The sequence below is a fragment of the Mus caroli genome, unplaced genomic scaffold (genome assembly GCF_978045245.1).
Source record: "Mus caroli unplaced genomic scaffold, Mus_caroli_1 scaffold_19, whole genome shotgun sequence".
Lineage (NCBI taxonomy): Eukaryota > Metazoa > Chordata > Mammalia > Rodentia > Muridae > Mus > Mus caroli.
Genome location: NW_028227274.1, coordinates 39198894 through 39214122, shown reverse-complemented (window position 1 = coordinate 39214122; position 15229 = coordinate 39198894). Strand labels below are relative to the sequence as shown.

At 39.9% G+C, this 15229-nt stretch overlaps 1 long non-coding RNA gene across 1 annotated transcript in view; it reads left to right on the top strand.

Annotated features, from left to right (window-relative positions):
* LOC147000260 (uncharacterized) overlaps nt 1–15229 on the top strand; it is a 108123-nt gene that overhangs the window by 43043 nt on the left and 49851 nt on the right. The window contains exon 2 of the long non-coding RNA XR_015046069.1: nt 5912–6238. This is a non-coding gene — a long non-coding RNA (uncharacterized LOC147000260). The remainder of the gene's footprint in view (nt 1–5911; nt 6239–15229) is intronic.

Here is a 15229-nt window from a genome sequence, read left to right as displayed (position 1 = left end):
TAAATAACCCAGAGGACTGGCTGCAGGTAGTGAGCTTTCTGGCCAGTGGTTGTACATATGAGCTATAAAATTAAATGGATACTGGTTCAAATCCTGACTGTATCATTTAGAAATATGGACACCTGTTGCAAAATTCTTACATTTGCTCATCTGTGAGAAAGTTGACCTCCTAGGAAGGTTGTAAGATTAAGGTGGAAAGAATGCCTGACATCTGAGCATCACAAATTCTCTTCCATATTTTTCTATCTATAGATCTCTAATAACATATCTTTATATGTAAACTAAATCTCTCCATATCTGGATATGGCTATATAAATTATATCAGACATATGCATTTCAAATACATGGCAGAAATTTATGATGTGGCACATATATCCATATATAAGCACACACACACACACACACACACACACACACACACACACACCTAGTTGCCACATCAGATCTTATTTTCTTAGACATATACGTGTATACTTTTCTTCTTTAAAATTTATTGCTTGGAAAGTACCTGTGTTTCCATAATTGTGTACTCTGGCTTCCTGTTTTAGGGTCTCCCAGTCAGCTATGCTCAAAGTGATCCAAATATGTATTATTTTCAGGGTATGCTATGTTATTTAAAAAATAATTATGTTTTTATTGACTAATCTTGGAGGTCTCACCAGCTTGCTGGCAGGTCTTCTGTTTTTTCACATGACTGGCCCTACTCATTCTTGAGGTCTTTACTGACCTGTCAACCCACTTAGAGGCCATTTTTGACTGCTCTAAAGGCTAGGTCCTCTTCACTGCATCTGTTTGTTTTCTTCAGTGCATTTAATATAATTTGTGATTGTTTGTAATAGGTGTATCACATCTAGTCATTAGGTCTAGATTTGCATTATACTTTGCAAATAAGACAAGAATAACAACTTTCTGTGATCATGTCCCTTAGCCTCAGTCTTGATGTATTCTAAGTGCCCAATAGCTACTTAGAGTGATAGAATGCTTGTCTTTGTGTATCTGGCTTCTTTGGAGATGCAGTTGTGTCATATGATGGTTTTCTGGAAACTGTCTTATAAGAGGATTTTTATTTATCTATTTTTTTGCTGAAGCAGATACATGAGAGGATGTTTTGCTGAGAACAGACAAATTATGTTTTTCTGGGAGCTGCATGGACAAAGGACATGCAATACTTTGCTATAGTGGATGCTTGAAAAAAAAACATGTGAGTTTTGGAAGGGGTATAAATATAACCCAATAGACAGTGAATGGAACTGTGTGGTATTGGTTTGCCTTGCCACTCTCTGCTGGCCTTTGTTGGGCTTTGCTGATGCTAGTCTTCACTGACAATGTTGTGTGTTATTGGTTCATGTTGCCACTCATTGCTGATCATCATTTGTCATGACCTCATAGAGAGAAACACACCAAAGAACTGGTAGTATTCTGGTGGCTTATTGTTGCTTCCGCAGATTCTGTGTTTCTTCTGAATTGAGCTGACATTGCTGATTCATACATGGTGTTTGCAAGGCGATTGAGCTACCTGTTGATTCCCGAGACCTGAACTACTGATATCCTGAAGAAACAGATTGGATTTGCCCCAAAGAACTATTTCTAAACAGCTTCACACCCTCTTTTGCCCTATTGGCCTTTCCTTTCTACTACCTCTGGTGGGTAGTGGGCTAGAAGGGAGGTTAAAGTGTTTCAGTACCTTTATTAAACTAGGTTTTGAAAAAATATAAGCCTACAGCTTTACAATGCTCACCCACTGATGATTTGTGTAATCACCTTTTACAAACTGTAGCCAATTCTTGCCTTCTCCTCTGTCCCTCTACCCAAACTGTTGCTATGTTTCTTCTTTAGATATTGCTAATTTGTATATTATGGTTTTTTTCCGCTATCCTAAGATAAGGCTACCTTCTGTGTAATCTAGTTACATAGTTGGCACTTGTTAAATGAATAGCATTTCTATAGGAACAATTCATCCCAGAGAAAGATGCCATTAGGAATCAAAACATAACAGAACTACAGTAGTGTATTACTTTATACTATGTACTTCAAATTTTCTTTCTTTCTTTTTTATTAGGTAGTTTCTTCATCTACATTTCAAATGCTATAACAAAAGTCCCCCAGACCCTCACCCCGCTCCCCTACCCACCCACTCCCACTTCTTGGCCCTGGCGTTCCCCCGTACTGAGGCATATAAAGTTTGCAAGACCAAGGGGCCTCTCTTTCTAATGATGGCCAACAAGGTCATCTTCTGATACATATTCAGCTAGAGACACGAGCTCCGGGGGGGGGGTACTGGTTAGTTCATATTGTTGTTCCACCTATAGGGTTGCAGATCCCTTTAGCTCCTTGGGTACTTTCTCTAGCTCCTCCATTGGGGGCCCTGTGTTCCATCCAATAGATGACTGTGAGCATCCACTTTTGTGTTTGCCAGGTCCCGGCATAGTCTCACAAGAGACAGCTATATCTGGGTCCTTTCAGCAAAATCTTGCTGGTGTATGTAATGGTGTCAGCGTTTGGAGGCTGATTATGGAATGGATCCCCGGGTATGGCAGTCTCTACATGGTTCACCCTTTCATCTCGGCTCTAAACTTTGTCTCTGTAACTCCTTCCATGGGTGTTTTGTCCCCAATTCTGAGAAGGGGCAAAGTGCAAATTTTCTAGATAAACACAGGTTTTTTAAATTTAATTTCAAATAATATCTGCTACCACATATTGTATTATACTATATTATTACACACATAATTCTTTTAAAGATGATGCTTTGTTACTATTTTAGAAACAAAAGAATAAAGAAGCATTTTACTGAAAATTATCAGCATTTAAAAATTATAAAAATACTCTTTGTTTTAGGAAGTAAACATTACTTAAAATTAGTCTTCATCCCATTAATCCCATTGATATTATTGGTAAATGGTATTATGTATTTTTCTTTATGTCTAAAATACTCATACATTCTGTTTAAAACAGTAGCATGTTATAAATGTTAAGAAGAACCAATGTTTATCATAGTTATACTTACATGTAAGAGCTCCTAAATATGTTGGCTAAATTCTCATAAGTACTTGGAGTTGTAGGTTGTACTGTTTATCCTTACAGAAGGAAAACGGGGCATCTGGAGAGCCAGTAACTTGCCTGCAGCTATACATGAACTAGAAACAGCATTTAAGCAAGGCAGGTTGATTCCCAAGTCTACACTCATTGACATCTTTGTGTCTTTGTTTATTTGTTTTTATTTTTTTAACTGAAATTGTTTTTTACGCAATATATTCTTGTCATGGTTCCTCTCTGCTTCCTCCCTCTCAGCCCATATCCTCCTGACTTCCCCACCCAACCACCTGACTCCATAGCCCTTCTTCCTCTCTTGCTTTAAAAAATAACAAACAAGTTACTCCCTCCTCTCCTATAACAAGAACATCTCTCTCAGTGTTACACAGTATTCCCCAACGCAGCATTCACCTGTGAAGGCTGGGTCCTGTTTTTGCTATATGGACTCCCTAACTCTTCTATTATTTATTTATTTATTTATTTATTTATTTATTTGTATGTATGTATGTATGTATGTATGAATTTATTTATTCATTTTTAAATTGATTTTTTATGAGGTATTTTCTTTATTTACATTTCAAATGCTATCCCAAAAGTCCCCCAGACCCGTTGAGGACCACATCTTTTTGTTTGATTGGTTCTATTTATGATTGTACACCAACTCTCCTTGAGCACAAGACCTTGCCTGTCCTTATGGTGTCTTTCTTAGGTTAAATTTGTTAGCCTAGCATGAGAAGTTAAGCGTATGCTTCTACCTTAAGGCATCCATGAGGAATAGCTATGGAGAGTGAATGATGTTTCAGTGTTTTTGTTTCTCCCACCTGGAGTGTTTGTCAGTTGTTTTATGAATGTTTTAAAGTGGGTTCGACTTCTATTTCCACTTCTATTTGCAAGATGTGTGTTTCTGTCTCAATTGACTCTGCTCACCTGTACAAGGGAAATTGTTCCTAAACAGAAGCATTGTGACTGGGGGAAGGTCTACCCATGATCATGGGAAATTCAGAGTTCAGATTCAGACAAACTTAAGCAAATCTGTATACTTAGCACTGCAGACAAATGGGAGTGTATTTCAAGCCAAACAAAGATCTGGTTTTATGAAGACACAGATCTCATTAATCTATGTCAAATTGTTGTTTAAATACAAGCCTTTTGGAATAATTCAAGCTCGCTCTTGCAGGAATTAATCTATCTTCACTTTGCCATTTGTAATTGCTGACCTGACAGGCATTTACTGGATTTGTTTTGTAGTGTAAAGTATTTAAGGTAGAAAATTAACATTATGAGACAAAATGTCACCTTTTGGGTGAAAACACTCAGCATTTTTACCTCCTGAAGTGGCAGCCCAATTCTTCTGATGGATGGGTACACCTGCTGCTTTCAGAAAAGGCTTCCAGTGGGTCATGAATTCTCTTTTTGAAAATTCTAAAATATACAGTATGATTACACCTGAGGCTGCAAGGTGTGTGTGTGTGTGTGCATGTGTGTGTTAGTGTATGTGTTTATATGCTTATGTGCCTCAGCATACATATGCATAGAAGCTTGCGGAACTGTCTGGACTCTAAAAAAATGCACATCATCATTCTGTTCTTTGTCAAACACAATTCTCAAAAAGAGTCTGTTGTAATTAATTTAAAATTCAATGAGCATTTGTTGGGCACAATCTGAACTGAACAGTGGAAAACTGAACAGATTGAGAGACTTAAGGACTTCGGGGCACAGTGGACAGATCAACTAGGTAAGGAAGTAACTGAAGATCAGGGTTACTGGGATCCATGCAATACTGTCACCAGTAGTGGTAAATACAGAGGTCAGAGTTAGCACTGATCAGTCTGGGAGAAACTGTAGAGCAAATACCATAGAGAAGGCTCATTTTTATCCAACCTTGAAGAATACACCCACCTGGAAGTATTATGGAAGGAAGAAAGTGTTAAAAGACACAGAAACCATGAAGTAGCATGAAATATTCAGAAATTGCTGAAGGCAGGAGTTGGGAGACAGCCCTTGTTCTGGTCATGGGGCTCTTGGAAGGGACAACCGAGAATAGCAACTATTGGCCACCTTTGTATTAAATTCAAGGCTGAAAAACTCAAGGGGCCACAGAAAGTTTCTGCAGAAGCTGCCTATGAGTCTGTTTCTAGGACTGACTTGTTAGTGGTCAGTCTTGGCTCCGTTTCCATTCTTTCAAGTGTGACGATTCCCAGGAAAATATCTACCATGTGTGAGCTGGGCTGCACGATTTCCACTTCACGTTATACAAGTGCTAGACATTTGTTGACTAACAGAAGGATGTTAGAGAGATGAAAGATGGTGCTTTAAGTCATTTCTAGTTTGTGAGAGATTAGGCATAAACGTGCAAAGTACTCACAATGTAGGGCTTCAGTGACAGTTGCATTAAAAGTAATTTGAGAAGATTGGTTGGAACAAGCTCAAAAAAAAAAGTTAACTCAAGTCTAATTAGTGCACACAGAAATGTTTTTCAACTTGATGAAAATGAGTAGGAACACTGCACTCTATCACATGTACAGGGTGGGATCTAGTTTTGGTAGTTTTAAAGTAGAGTATTGATAAAGTAACACAGGGGTTGAGCATGAGAAATGTCAATGCAGTTCTTCAGGTCACTGTCCATGCATAGATCTACTGAATCGAAGGTTGTCAACGATTTTAAGTTCATACTGACATATACAATTCCAAAATAGCTACACCAGATTGTATAGTCCAAGTAATATATGAGTGGATCCTTTTCATCACCGTATTTTTAAAGTTGGCTGTTGCAATCTTAAAAGTTTTTATGGGACAATTTAATCAGTGTAAGACCATTCTCCCTGTAACTCGAGTTTCTTTGTTTACTGGTCAGGTCTCATGATTTCCACTTATTTAACAGTGCTATTTCTACCGAGTGAAGTCATTTTCCGGCTGGCGCAGCAATCCAAAAAGGAGGGAAGAAAAGGATTATTTTGCAACTGGGGAAGAAGTGGAGAGATAGGCACAAGACACTAATGCTTTCAGTACCTGTTTGGATTATATCGCTTCGTGGGAAATGAAAGAAAATCTCACCCCTCGTGGCTTCAATGAAAAACGAAATTCAGTAATTTACCCTCGCAAAGTGATGTCAGAGGATCTGGCTTCTTGTGCATTTCAGTGCTCAGACGGTGCTCTAATGGATCTGGATTCTATGCTGTCCATTTTGATGTGGAAACACCAGTTTCTGGTGAGTTTACCCCTTTTGGGTGTAAAGAAGTTAGAAAAGGTTCTATGATATCTATTACTAGGTTTCTGACTGAAGAATATCTTCTCTTGCCTAGTCTCCTTGGGTTTGACTAGGTTACCTTAACATCCCATACCATTCACTATGCCTGGGGAAAGTGGTGTTTTGATTGGCTCAGACCCGTACCATGTGATCTACTGGGAAGCTGGATTGGCACTTCACTGTAGAAGGACCCTAAAAGTGAAATCCAAACATCCCATACCATTCACTATGCCTGGGGAAAATGGTGTTTTGATTGGCTCAGACCCGTACCATGTGATCTACTGGGAAGCTGGATTGGCACTTCACAGTAGAAGGACCCTAAAAGTGAAATCCACTTATATTAAAATGTTGCAGATTCAACATGAAGTCACTATTGCAGGGAAGATGGTAGTTTTGAGATGCATACCACAGTGGAAATAAAAGAGAAACACAGGTTTATAAATTATTGCTTTGATTGGCCCACACTGCCTTCAATTAAGCTGTCTTTCCAGTGGGCAGTAGAGGCAGTGCTAGGTAGCTAGTTAGAAATTAGTGGGATTGAAGACTCTTGAGCGTGGATCCACTCCCATCAGCCTTTGGCCCTGTGTCTTCTGTCTCCGACAGCATACTAATTTTAGGGAATAAGAAAGTGTCATAGTTGCTGCTTATTAAACTTCAAAAGGGTTTGGGGAGATGAATATGGGGCTTTGTTGAAGTCTGCTAAGGAAAAACTAGTTTCTTCTTGAAGGGAATGGTATTGGTTCAGGACACTGAAGACCAAGTTCTCAGCAGAAAGGAAATTTATGTGCCCCAGAGGGACAAAGACAAGGAATAAGAGGCAAAGACAGGAGACAGAAGATGATGGACAAGAAATGGGGGCAAGAATAGGGCGAAGGGGTAGAGCTAGTTGTTGGAGTTGCTGAGGGGGAAATACGAGCTGGGAAATAAGGGACTGCCTCTGAATAGAGAGGAGACAGACACAGCCCATAGGCAAATGACAGTTTATAATGGTAAAAGGAAAAACCCTGTGTTAGGATGAGGTATTGAATTTTGATTGGACATGTTAATTAGGTGAGCCAAACTGGGGGTTTTGGCTATTGGACTTAAATACTTTGATAGCTGGACATTGATAGTCAGTCTCAGGAGGAGGAAGTAGTCAAAATAGACCTTGGTGACTGGCTTTAGGACCATAAGCTAATATTTTTTTTTTTTTTTTTTTTTTTTTTTTTTTTTTTTAGCAAGGCAGAGGGAATGGGAGAAGAGCAAGGTTTGCCAGAGACATGATTACCACGCTCTGGCTAGAGTCCCTGGCTGTTCTGTAGATTCATTTTTCTTTCTTTCTTTAAATTTTTTTTTGAAAATATTTTGTTGCATGATTCTTGATCTGTGTTGTATCTACCACTCTACCACTCTATGTGAAGATATGGCTTTCTGATAAACAACAGAAGCAGAACGTCATCTCCTCTCTTAAGAGTTAATTCAGATGGAGCAGTCAGTGTGTGGAGCAGCAGGAAAAGGTATCAGAAGACCTGTATGTTCAGGGATTTAGACAGTGCTAACCCTGAGGTTGGCACAGTGGTGTCTGCCATTCCCGACCATTGTCCTTTCAAAGCGTGCCGCCCACAGTGTTCTTTCACTTCTTGAGCACTGGTTCTCCACAATGGTCTCTGACAATGTTACTTTCACTATTTGAGAATATGGCTCTCACAGTTGCTGTCTGCCATTGCCTAGCCTCACTCTCCCTGACAGTGTGGCTTCTACAGTGGTCTTTCTGCCATTTCCCAACTGTGGTCTTTAATGTGAGAGTCACTAAGCTAGTGCATTTTCATTCCAAACTTGACCATCTTTCTTAGCCTTTTCGTGCTGAGGCTGAGACTCAGAAAACATATTCATTTTGCTGGATGCCTTCCTGTTCTCCTCTGCCAGTGATAAGGGGAAGCTAGGGGATTTGAATCTAGAGGAGGGAGGGCCCTTTTCTTTCCTGTTTAGGTGACACAGCATTGATTCTTTATCATGGCTTTAACACTTGTGCCCAATAGTAGCAAATGGATCCAGTTTGTAGCCTCTCCAGCATTCTCGGAATTTGTCGTATGATGCTCCTTGTCAGCATCTGCTGGTCAGCCTCTCCTGGGAGATATAAATCTCAAGTCTTCCAGATTCTTCCAACTCATGAGAGAAACAGCACCAGCCAGGCCTGTACTCCATCTCTCTCCCTGCCCTCCTCTGGCCCTATAATCTATCTCATGTACTATTTATATATGCTTTAGCACATTTGTGATTTTTCATAGACATACTTTTAGAATAACATTTCAAATTGTCATTATTATTATCATAGATATTTTATGTGTGATGTTTGTGTGTATATAATGTGGGTATAATGTGTATATGTATATACCCGTGTAATGTGTGTGTGATGTGAGTGGTGTGTGTGTATGTGTATGATGTGTGTATGTATATGTGATGTGTTTGTGTATATGATGTATGTATGATGTCTATTTGTGTGTGTATGATGTGTCTGTATATATAATGTATGTAGGTGTGTTGTGTGTGTGTGTGTGTGTGTGATGTAAAAGCGTGGGTTCACAGGCCACAGTACAAATGTGGGTGCCAGACAGCAAGCCTTACTGCCTCTTCTTGTTTCCCAAGCCCTCAGAATAGATGCTATTTCCTGAATATTTATGATGGTCTGATATCTTCTTTTGCTCTTGTCAAGTTTCCTAACATATGGCTAATTACTTAGATTGTTTTCCTGAAGATAATTGGTAGAGTCCCTGCTTCTTGGCTACACTCTGACTAAAGGAGTCCTGCATTGTCTTGAACTAAGCCTGGAAAAGATCATCTTTATGGGAAATTAATACATCCTAATACTTGGTGGATGAAGTCCAAACCTCCAGGCTCTGCTGCATTTCTGCAGTTGCATCTCTTTCAAGGTTCACACCTTAACTCCTGGGTGCATGGTGCTTCTCTAACGTCTCCCTGTGCCGAGCTCTATCACTGTCAGGACACAGGACATTCATTTTCTTCTGCCAATACGTTTATACCTTCTGTCCCTTTCCACGAGTAACTCATAATTCCTTTTAGCTACTAGTACAAATGTTTCCTCCTGAGAAGTCTTTATCTCTTCCTTCTCTGTGACATGCTGTGCTGTCCCTCTGACGGCTGCATACATTATTTGCTTATCTTAAAAAGAGATTTGTTTTATGTGTATGTGTGTGCCTCTGTGTGTATCTTTGTGCCTGGGTGAGTACTCAAGGAGTATAAAAATGTTACCATATGCCCTGGAGCTGAAGTTAAAGGTGGGGTGAACCTGAGAAGGGGGCTGGAAACAAACTCTGGACCCCTGGGAGAGTAGAGACTGCTGTGGAGCCATCTCTCTAACCTCAGTATTTTATTCAGTAATTTACTGAATTTTATTTATTTATTTTTATATTTTTATTTATTTTTTATTTTTCATCCCTGAGTATTGCAAATACCTTGGAAGCTTCCTGGAGATTAAAGAGTAGTCTATTAGATATTCAACAAGGACTTCTTAGAACATTTCAATGCTTTCTTTTTCACTTTTCTGAAGCAAGGACAAAAAGTGCAGATAGCATTACAGCTGATCTAAATCAGGCCTATTATGATTACTTAAAGTTTTGTCTCCATCCAAAGGACAAGTTAATGTTGTGAAAATTGCCAGAGCGAGATTTTAGGGCAACAAACAAGGGGCCTTAAAGACCTGGGTTGCCTATGGCACTTCTGCATGTCACTCTAGTGATGGAGGTGGACAGAGATCAGCTACTGATTCACCGGGTTAAAAGCCTTCTCATCACCCACAGATGCTGTAGACTTCCTAGCAGCAGTAAGCTGCAGAAGAAAATGAGATTGTGTCACACCCTTGCAGCATGATTTCCAGGATGCTAATGAGAGGCACTGGCTTAGAGGGGAAAATGGAACACACCTGTTTTTCTGAGGCTGTGCCAAATGTTGATAAAACAGACACTTGGGAGAACAGATTGGCTTTGCTTCTGGCTCCATCCAGAGACAGAACCCTTGGTGGGATTGTTAGTTTATTCATCTGTAAAATGGTACTGCTGGCATCTGCCCCATTTTATTTATTTGTTAAGAATTAAATAGGACAATCAACTTAAGGTTTCCAGTGTCAAGTTGAGAAATGTTGGTAGTTTGTGGAAAATGACTGTGTGGCCAGAGCTGATCTTATCCCTTCAGTCATTCATTACTTATCCAAAAAATTGCCATGGCTTGTCTAGTAAATGCTAATGATGCAAAAGCAAAAAATTATAAAATATCCTTCTTGCCATGGAGTTTGTAGGGGAGAAGACAATCTGCAAAGGTAAAAGCTCCATAGTAACCAACAGAATGGTAACTTGGGGCTGGAGGTGTAGCTCAGGCAGAGCACTTGCCTAGCATCTATGAGGTCACAGGGTTGACTGTTTGGTCAGTTGACTTAGTAACACCCTCCACAGTCTTTTCTTGTGTCTTTGTCTGCTGCCTCATTCATGAGCATATGTGATGTTTCATTACTCCATCTCTTGAGTGTTCACTTAAGAACAGTTCCTTGCTGTTGCATTGACTTTCATGGATTTGATGTTTTGGGGGTGTTTGGGCCATTTGTTTGGGTCTTGGGGGTTATTTTCTACAAGGGTAGTTTTCAAGACACATGGTATAGATAAGATCGGGACCCAGACTTTCTGACCTGGTGTCCGGTGAATGTTCCTTTTAAAAGTTTCCAGGAGTCTTGGCAGTCAAATGGTCTCATTGCTCTACCCCTAGACCAGTACTCTTAACATAGCCAGGCTCCTCATGACTGGTGTGACAATGGCCAGAGAGAATGGCTGATCTCACTTGAACCCAGATACATTTTTGGTCACTATTATCATTACTAGTTAGAACAAGCTTTTTGTTTGTTTTGTTTTTTTAATCTGTAGTTGTTTCATTACTTTTTGGCTTTATCTCTCAAGGTGACAGTTTGTCCTCTTTTAGTAAAATCAGTCAAAAAAAATCAGGAAAATTAGAGCAAGCAAATATAGAATTCTCTAATACCATTTTGGACTTGTTATGACGCATTCTTCAACTCTGTAGGGCACTGAACAAACTGCACTAAAATTTACTTTTTTATTTTTCATTTGGAAAATTCTTCTTAAAAGCTGACAATTACTGCAGCTAATATATAATTTACCCAAATGTTGCGTACTCCATTATATTGGCATACTTGGAGTTCACTCACAAAATTTTCTCCAAGAAATGGGGAGAGACAAGTAGCAAGCAATTGAGGTCCTGAGTTTTTCGTCTTTTTGCTTCATGAACTGAACCACAAGCACATTATTATAATTTGTCCAGATGTTTTTTTTTTTAAACCTCTCCAGATTGGCTCTGAGAGCACTCTGGTGCCCACAGCTCTTTCACTTCCAGCCAAGTAGTTCCTCTGAGGTTCTAAAAGGGAGGTTGAAAGTCTAGCTCTGGTGGGGCTGAGGGGAGACCCAAATTTCCCATTTGGCCCTTAGTTATTTCAATACATGATACTGTGGCAAGAATGGATATTTAAGTATTGTATGTTTTATTGAGGGAGGCAAAGAGGTATGGGTAGATTGTTTCTATGCTATTCACTAAAATTAACTTCTTTTTTTTTCTTAGATATTTTCTTCATTTACAATTCAAATGCTATCCCAAAAGTCCCTTATACCCTCCCTCCACCCTGCTCTCCAACCCACTTACTCCTGCTTCTTGGCCCTGGTATCCCCCTGTATTTGGGCATATAATCTTTGCAAGAACAAGGCCTCTCCTCCCAATGATGGCCGATTAGGCCATCTTCTGCTATATATGCAGCTAGAGACATGAGCTCAGTGGGTATTGGTTAGTTCATATTGCTGTTCCTCCTATAGGGTTACAGACCCCTTCATCTCCTTGGGTACTTTCTCTAGCTCCTCCATTGGGGGCTGTGTGTTCCATCCAATAGATGACTATGAGCATCCACTTCTGTATTTGCCAGGCACTGGCATAGCCTCACAAGAGTCAGTTATATCAGGGTCCCGTTGGCAAAATCTTGCTAGCGTATGCAATTGTGTCTGCGTTTGGTGGTTGATTATGGTATGGATCCCAGGATGGGGCAGGCTCTGCATGGTCGTTCCTTCTGTCTCATCTCCAAAGTTTGTCTCTATAATTCCTTACATGGGTATTTTGTTCAACATCCTTAATCATCAGGGAAATGCAAATCAAAATAACCCTGAGATTCTATCTTACACCAGTCAAAATGGCTAAGTTCAAAAATTTAGATGACAGCAGATGCTGGTGAGGATGTGGAGAAAGAGGGACACTCTTCCATTGTTGGTGGGATTGCAAGCTGGTACAACCACTATGGAAATAAGTCTGGCGGTTCCTCAGAAAATTGGACATAGTACTACTGGGAGATCCAGCAATTCCTCTCCTGGGCATATACCCAGAAGATGTTCCAACTGGTAATAAGGATGCATGCTCCACTATGTTCATAGCAGCCTTATTTAGAATATCCAGAATCTAGAAAGTGCCCAGAGGTCCCTCAACAGAGGAATGGATACAGAAAATGTGGTACATTTACACAATGGAGTACTACTCAGCTATTAAAAACAATGAATTTATGAAATTCCTAGGTAAATGGATGGACCTGGAGGGCATCATCCTGAGTGAGGTAACATAATCACAAAAGAACTCACATGATATGCACTCACTGTTAAGTGGATATTAGCCCAGAAACTTAGAATACCCAAAATACAATTTGCAAAACACATGAAATTCAAGAAGAAGGAATACCAAAGTGTGGATAAAATTAATCTCAAATTACCCTATTCTTACATGAGCCAGGTATAATGGCAGGTGTTAGACTTGATAAATAATTTAGGTTTGGTCTTTACCCCAAGGGAATTTACAATGTTGTGTAAGTGGGTTGTGAGTGAGATGTTTATCTAGGCTACACATAGAATTCTACAGAAAGTCTGAGAAGTCATACCTATGGGTAAGGTTATATCAAATTTACACCATAGCAAACCTTTTCTTCTCACAGGGCAGAAGCCAAGCTCTCAATCTGTTTAGAAGTTGTATATTACATACTTTCCTTTCCCATGAAATTCGGTAAACTAATGGCAAAGGACTTTTCAGGGAATGCTGATAGCAAGACACCAGGGAGACCAGAGAGATCAAACAGAGTTTTTGATTCTTCCTTAGAACACCTCAGATGATTCCAAGATGGAAACAATGCAGCACAGGGGAGATGATGACCCTGAAATTCACAAAACCCCCTTCCCTGGTGGCTCTGCAGAGCAGATCCTCCTCATGAGTCCATGACTTTCTACTCTTTTTCTTTACATGGACACCTTTCTGAGTTTATCCAGTGGTATTTATTTTACCATAAACGCTTCTCTCTCTCTCTCTCTCTCTCTCTCTCTCTCTCTCTCTCTCTCTCTCTCTCTCTCTCTCTCTCTGTCTCTCTCTGTTTCTTTCTCTCTCAGAGATGCCTTATAACCCTCTGGAGAATAATTTATAGCAGTTCTGAAGCAGATATGGGGGCATGGGGGCATTATGAGGTATTAGAGTTGCTTAGAGGGAGAAAAAGAATCATGGCAAGGGCACTGTGATATGATGAAGTTTGTCTTCCAAGGCCTTACCTGCACCAGCAAAGGCTTCTGGGAAGAAGTGATGTCCATGCTGAGACTTGAAGGTATTGGCATAGAAAAATTGCATCAGAGAAACTAAAGGTCCTTTATTTGACTGAAGGAAGAGTGAAACTGGGAGATGTGAGAGATGAAGTTGTCAGATGAAATCTTAGTGTGTCTTTTGTTTTCTTTCTCCACTTTGTTCCTTCACCCCAAGTTCAAGAGAGGCCACTGAAGTCCAGGAGATGGAGACAGAAAGGCTCAGATGTATATTTCAGAAACAACAGACTGACTGGGATGGTGTAGAAGCACTAGAGGGGCCAAGCCGGACGTGCATAGATTGGGTATCTCAAAATATTAGGACAGTAGATTTTAGGATGAGGAGAGTGAGAAGAGTGGCAGAAATATTTTTGAAATTGGAACAGTAAGATGATGGTTAATAAGACCATGAAGAATAAGGATTGAAGAAGAATCAGAGATAAATGGCTCAACTTTCTTTACACTTCCCTGCAATCTTAGCATCTTAGCATTGTACTTTATAGCTTCTCTCATCCTCAGTTCCCAATACTAGGCCTTTAGGTCTTGACACTGGCCTCAGTGATTGCTTGTGTTCTGCTTGTACCATGTCTAGAATCTGAACTTGCCTGACCCCACGTGGTTTTTGTTTTTTAGATTTGATCTGTGCTGAAAGTAGTTACAGGATAGCACAGTGTTTAGAGCAATGATGCCCATGTGTAATGGATGTGGGTCCAAGTCCCAGATCTCTACACTTATTCTTACACAAAAGAGTTGGCACAAGTCACCAACTCTCTCCCTGTTGACCTCTTTATCTCTCATTCTTTGTGTGTATTTACAATGGTGTACATGAATGTGTGGGTACACTTATCTATGTATATGGATGTAGAAGTCAGAGTGGGATATTTTCCTCAATCATTTTTTAATTTTGAGATTCTATTTTAATTACATTTCTCCCTTCCCTCTTCATCCACCCTCCACATTCACTTCCCCACTCTCCTTCAAATTCATGACCTCATTTGCATCAATTGTTATTGTATGGGTATATCTACTTGTATATACATATATATTCCAAAATATAACTGTTTGGTCCATATAATGTTACTTGAATGTATGTTTTCAGGGTTGACACTTGACACTGGATAACCATTTGGTGTACTCTTCTCCAGGGAGGGGCACTCTCCCTCTCCCAGCTTTTCTCTTTGTATAGGGTTGTTTCCACAGGCTTCTTTCTATAGGATTGTGTCATCATCTTTACCTCCTGGGTAGCTTGACATGTTTGTTGGTGTTCTCCTTGTTCAGTTCATGTTTGGGTGGTCTTGTTGGTAAGAGT